Source organism: Lampris incognitus, chromosome 2 (genome assembly GCF_029633865.1).
Source record: "Lampris incognitus isolate fLamInc1 chromosome 2, fLamInc1.hap2, whole genome shotgun sequence".
NCBI classification, from domain to species: domain Eukaryota; kingdom Metazoa; phylum Chordata; class Actinopteri; order Lampriformes; family Lampridae; genus Lampris; species Lampris incognitus.
The window spans coordinates 127,864,485-127,870,484 of record NC_079212.1 but is presented as its reverse complement, the minus strand read 5'-3'; the positions used below and the strand labels follow the sequence as shown (position 1 = coordinate 127,870,484).

The following is a 6,000-nucleotide window of genomic DNA, read 5'->3' as shown; positions in this document are numbered from 1 at the left end:
GTGGAAAGCCAAGGCACGGCATCTCTACACACATTTAATTACGTACCCATAAACACACCAAGAAGCCAAAATACCTAGAAAATAGTCTTACTCACTGTAATTATTTAATTATCAAGGGTATTATTTGGAGATGGGAATTCGTCAGTGTTTTGTGGGAGATTTCCTCCAAAGCATTTCTCTCTTCCATGGGTTGCTCATTTACAAACCTGGCAACAATCTTTTCTTCTGTTTGTTATTTATTTATTGCATTTTCCGCCTTTTTTTATTGGACAGTGATAGTAGAGAGAGAGACGCAGAACAGGCAGGGGAGAGAGAAGGGATGATATGCAATAAAGGCCCGGGTCAGATTCGTGCCTAGGCCACTGCAGCAAGAACCCAGCCCCTATATGTGGCACGTGCTCCACGATGTGAAGGTCTAAGGACAGGATGTTGTGTTGCTGTAAAGTCCACTGAGGAAAATTTGTAATTTGTGGTAATGGGCTATACAGATAAAATTGACTTGTGTCTGAACCACTGTTTCTACCTGACCAGCAAAAGAGACAACTCCTACACTAAACTTCGTAGAGGTAGACGATTAGCAACTACAGCCACTGTACTTGGGTGTAAAGAATATCAAGGAAATGCTGGTATCATTTGCTTTAACGCTACCTTGTTCAAAGATAGTTTCCTGTGATAACAATAATATTCCTTCTCCTGCCTCTTCATCTCTTTTTCGTAACTATTCTTCTTACCTCTTCCTACCTTTTCCCCCTCAAGTAGTGAGGATGTCACTCAGAGACAACTGAGAGACCAAACATGGGCTGCTTTAGTCACGCTTTATTCCTGGAGGGGGCTCACTGGCCTGCCTTGGCATCCCAGCGAGCCCCCTCCAGGCCCAAAGAGGTCCACACAGAGATGGTGGTCATCTGGATGGTTCCGAGGCCAAACCGCAAGCCTCTGTCCTCTCGGACATGTATGCCCTATCTATAACACCCTTACATAGGCCGGTTAGTTTTACAAAGTATCTGACAGTGACTGTATAATACTCCAATATATTTCTTATTTTTATATTCTCACTAGGGACCCTCTGTGTAAAAATTTTATACTATAGGAAGCTGCTCAAAGTTGTCAGTGAATTTTGAGCGTTTTGTGTGTGCAATGTGATTGTGATCTGGTGTAAGAGTATATGTGTGTGTGTGTCTCTTTGAGGTGGTTTTATTGCCCATTCAAAATAGACTCCAGTTAGTGTCCAGTTTCAGAAAGCTTCCGAAAGTGCAGCTCAGTATTTTCCACCCCTCACCTCCAGCTGGCAAATAAGAAAAATGTGCCACAATGAAAGAAGTGTGAGGGAGAACGTAACGTCATTGAGGCTTCTGTGTTTGAGGGAAGAAACCAGGGTTTTGTTTTTTTTTCCATTATTTTTCTTTACTATGTGATGGCTGTGGGGCTCGCCACTGATCACTCTCAGAGACGTTGGATCTAACACCAAACAGGGAGCGGGCCTTATCTGCACGCTGGACTACTGAACACACACACATATATAGGCAGAACATTTAGGACAAAATGTACCTTTTCATAAAATACATCTACATGATGAAACGTTTATTTTTTACATCCATGTTGTATAGCAGAGTGATATCGATGGTTAGTACTGCTGCTGATGAAAAAAAAAACGAAGCACAAACTGAACTGCGAGCTTTGCACTCATCTCTCGCCAAAGATAAGCCATTGTATTTTAGCGAATTAAGGGGGGCAACCCGGGAACCGCCACAGCGCGAACCCGCATCTCCCCCACCGCGGGCGACAACGTTAACCAGTCGACAAAGGAATCCAATTCGTTAGCCAAGGGCTAACGTGTCTACTTATCCGTGCACGTGACACTACTCCCCTCCCTTACACCTCTGGGTGCACGCACTTCCGATGACCTCAAGATCTCACCATCCCACTTCTGACACCAATGTAGCGAATTCGGGGGGCAACCACAGGAACCGCCGCAGCCGGAACGCGAACCCGTATGTGCCGCAGCGCGGGCGACAACGTTAACCAGTCGACTAAAGGTTCCGACCTGTTAATCAAGGGCTAACGTGTCTACCTATCTGTGCACGTTACAGTATAGTTCCTATATTTTGCTAAAGTAATGTAACCGGTTATTTTCTTGCCCGGTGCGGGATTCGACACGGTGTGTCCGCTCGGCTAAAGGGTCAGTGTTATGTCTGCACACATCGACAGTGCTGCATTTGATTTGGTGCTGTTCTATTGTGCTGGGATCGATTGGTGATGCCTGCGGGCTCTGGGTTGTTTGATCGGGTCTGCCTTTGATGCTGTGTCAGTCTAAATAAAGAATGCAACTTAGCGGTTGTGTCGAGCGACAGCGCTGTGTCCTGACGTGATTTCTAAATACAATATTGGTGACGAGGATGGCTGATATCTTTCTCCCACCACCTGCCCCCTTCCTGGCATTACCTGGCGAGCCTCCGGTACCATGGACTCGCTGGCTACATAGTTTTGAAAATTACCTCATCGCCTCAGGGCTCGACGACGTGAGCCAGGCTAGGAAGACGGCTCTGTTGCTACACTGCTTGGGAGCAGAGGGTCATCGTGTGCTCGGGACTCTGGGGAACGTCACAAGCTTTGACGAAGCTGTGGGACTTATGGGCACCCATTTCGCTGCTCCACAGATTGCCCTCCTTCGGCGATTTATATTCCGTCAGCGACACCAACTGCCTGGTGAGTCTGTGCGGCAGTACGTAGCTAATTTGCGAGGGCTAGCTAGCTCATGCAAGTTTGGCGCGCTTCAGGACGAGATGGTTCGCAACCAGCTAATCGAACACACCAACAACGCAAAGGTGCGTGAGACTCTCCTGCTGGAAAAAGACGATCTGCTGCTGTCCAGAGCAATTACCATCGCACTACAGGTTGAGGGAGCAGCTGAGTGTGCTGCTATGCTAAATACACATCAAGTGGCTACCTCCAGTCAAGCTGCCAACGACTCCTCCCTCTACTCACGGCTGCCCCTCGGGACGCAACCCAGCCAGAGCGAGGCGGGCGCCGACTCCACTGGGGACGTCTTGCAACTGCAACGACGGCGTTCTCGGCCCCGCCCTCAACAGTCCTGTGGTAACTGTGGGTCTCGGTCGCATGTTTCAAGGGCTCAGAACTGCCCTGCCCGTGGCCAGACATGCCGTAGCTGCGGTAAGCACAATCACTTTGCCAACGTCTGTCGATCTTCCCCGGCTGGGTCAGAGGGCCACACCCCCCAGTCTTCAACCGCCGTCATTCACAAGGTGAGCTCTGGGCCAGTGTCATTCAAATCATGCACAGTCAACATTAATGATGTGTGCATCCCCCTGCTGTTGGACACCGGTGCAGGTGTGTCTCTCCTGAATGTTGATACCTACAGTCAATTTTTCGGTTCACTGCCACTGTCCGCACCCTCAGCTGTCCTCTGTGGGTATGGTGACTCCAAAATCGATCTGGTTGGCTCTCTCCAAGTGACTGTCCGCTATGGAACCAAGCTGGTGCCCAATGCAGTTTTTCATGTGGCACGCCGTGGGGCCAACCTGATGGGTCTGGACCTGTTCTCCGCTCTGGGGTTCTCCCTCTTAGACACAAGGGGGGCAGCAATCCTGACTGTTGCCACACCTTGGCAGCAGAAGTGGCCATCGCTGTTTATGGGGCTGGGCTGCCTCTCCGCCTTCGCCCATCAACCTCTCCTCAACCCTGCTGTGAAATTTGTCATCCAACCACTGCACCGCATCCCGTTGGCTCTCCGTGATGGGGTCTCCGCCGAGCTGCAACAACTGCTGGAAGCTGACATCATTGAACCGGTGGACGCGTCACCTTGGGTCTCAAACCTCGTGGTGGCTAAGAAGAAGTCGGGGGGCCTGCGTGTCTGCGTTGATCTACGTGCAGTAAATAAGGCAGTGGTCCCTGATAAGTATCCACTGCCCACCTCAGAAGAACTCACTGCTCAGTTCTATGGCTCTGAGGTGTTCTCCAAGCTCGACCTCAGACAGGGGTACTTACAGGTGCCCCTCCACCCCAGCAGCCGAAACCTCACAGTCTGTGACACATGCAGGAGTGTTTCGCTACACCAGGATGCCTTTCGGTCTCAGCTCCGCCCCTAGCTGCTTCCAGAAAATCATGGTCTCCGTGCTGGCTGGCATACTGGGCGTGGCCATTTATCTGGACGATATAGTGGTACACGAGCCCACCAGTGAAATCCACGACAAGCGCCTCAACATGGTCTTGGCAGCCCTGTCCAAGCACAAGTTAACTCTCAATGCTGAGAAATGTGTCCTCTCTGTGCCAGCCATCGAGTTCGTGGGGTTCCGGCTGTCAGCGAGCGGTGTAACTCCACTACAATCCAACGTGGACGCCATTCAGGCCATCCCTGAGCCCAGCTCGGCCACCCAGGTCGCCTCCTTCCTGGGTATGACAAGTTACTACCTGAGGTTTCTTCCCCAGTACTCTGCGACCACAGCCCCCCTGCGCCAGCTGCTGCATAAGGACGAGCCATGGGTGTGGTCAAAGGCATGCAGTGATGCCGTGCGTGATCTCAAGACTCAACTGACTTCACCACCAGTGTTGGCTCACTTCGACATCTCCAGCTCCACCTTTGTGACCTGTGACGCATCAGCCACAGCGATAGGGGCTGTGCTGTCTCAAACCCAGAACGGTGTGGAGAAGCCCATCGCCTTCGCCTCCCGTGTCCTCAACCTGACCGAGCAGCGGTACTCCGTGGGTGAGCGTGAGGCGTTGGCCTGTATCTGGGCTTGTGAAAGGTGGCACCTCTACCTCTATGGCCGCTCCTTCACCCTCAGGACAGATCACCAGGCCCTGACAGCGCTGCTGTCCACATCTGGGACAGGCCACAAACCCCTGAGGCTGCACCGCTGGTCTGACCGCCTCCGCCAGTACAACTTCAGCCTGCAGTTCACCCCAGGCAGAGACAATGTTGTCGCCGACCTGCTCTCTCGCTCTGTCTCCACCCCAGCTCCACTGACTGTGTGGAAAAGGAAATTGTCCAAATGCTACACACACCCCTCCAGGCCACTGTCTCTCTGCAGGAGCTGAGGGCAGCCTCCGAACAGGACCCTGTCCTCTCCCAGCTCCGCACCTACATCCAGAACGGCTGGCCTCACAAGGTCCCAGAGGAGCTGGCTGCGTTCGCCCGAGTCAGACAGGAGCTCTCCTGCTGGAACGACACCTGCATGGCACGTGGGTTTTGCACAGTGGTCCCAGCTGCTCTCCGTGCACGTGTTTTGAATACGGCACATGAAGGCCACCTGGGCATTGTGAAAATGAAACAGCGCTGCCGAGACCTGGTGTGGTGGCCGGGGATAGACAGAGATATTGAGGCTCTGGTGAAGGACTGTTCTGCCTGCCTTGTGAGTGGCAAGACTGGCCACCAGGCTCCCCCACCCCTGCAACCTCTCGCCTGGCCCTCTCAGCCCTGGGAACACCTGCAGTTGGACATTTGTGGTGAGATCCATGGAGTTCCCCACCACCAACGCTTCATGGTGGTCGCCTACGATCTACACTCAAAATGGCCTGAACTCACCACTTCCGGCACTGTGACCTCACAGATCATCATCGACTTCCTGGACTCTCTTTTCTCTCGCTGGGGCCTCCCAAAGACCATCACCACTGACAACGGCCCTCAACTGGTCTCTGCTGAGTTCACTGCTTATCTCGAAAGCAAGAGCATCCGTCATATACGCACTGCGTACTACCACCCCCAGGCCAATGGCGGCGTTGAACGTTTTCACCAGTCACTGAAGAACGGCCTCAGAGCACACATGGCCCAAGGGTGCTCTTTCACGCAGGCCATCCGTCACACTCTGCTGCACTATCGGGCCACACAGCACTCGACCACAGGCATCTCCCCAGCCTCTCTCATGCTAGGCCGGGAACTGTGCATGCCCCTTGACAGGCTCCGCCCCTCCACACCTCAGGCACCTCCCTCTGGGGTCAGAGCCTCAGTCACTCGTCAGCAGACGCGGATGAAGCAACGGTTTG

At 52.6% G+C, this 6,000-nt stretch overlaps 1 pseudogene; it reads left to right on the top strand.

Moving 5' to 3' along the window:
• LOC130131970 (dynein axonemal heavy chain 1-like) overlaps positions 1 to 991 on the top strand; it is a 37,505-nt pseudogene extending 36,514 nt beyond the window's left edge.
• Positions 992 to 6,000: the final 5,009 nt, after the last annotated feature.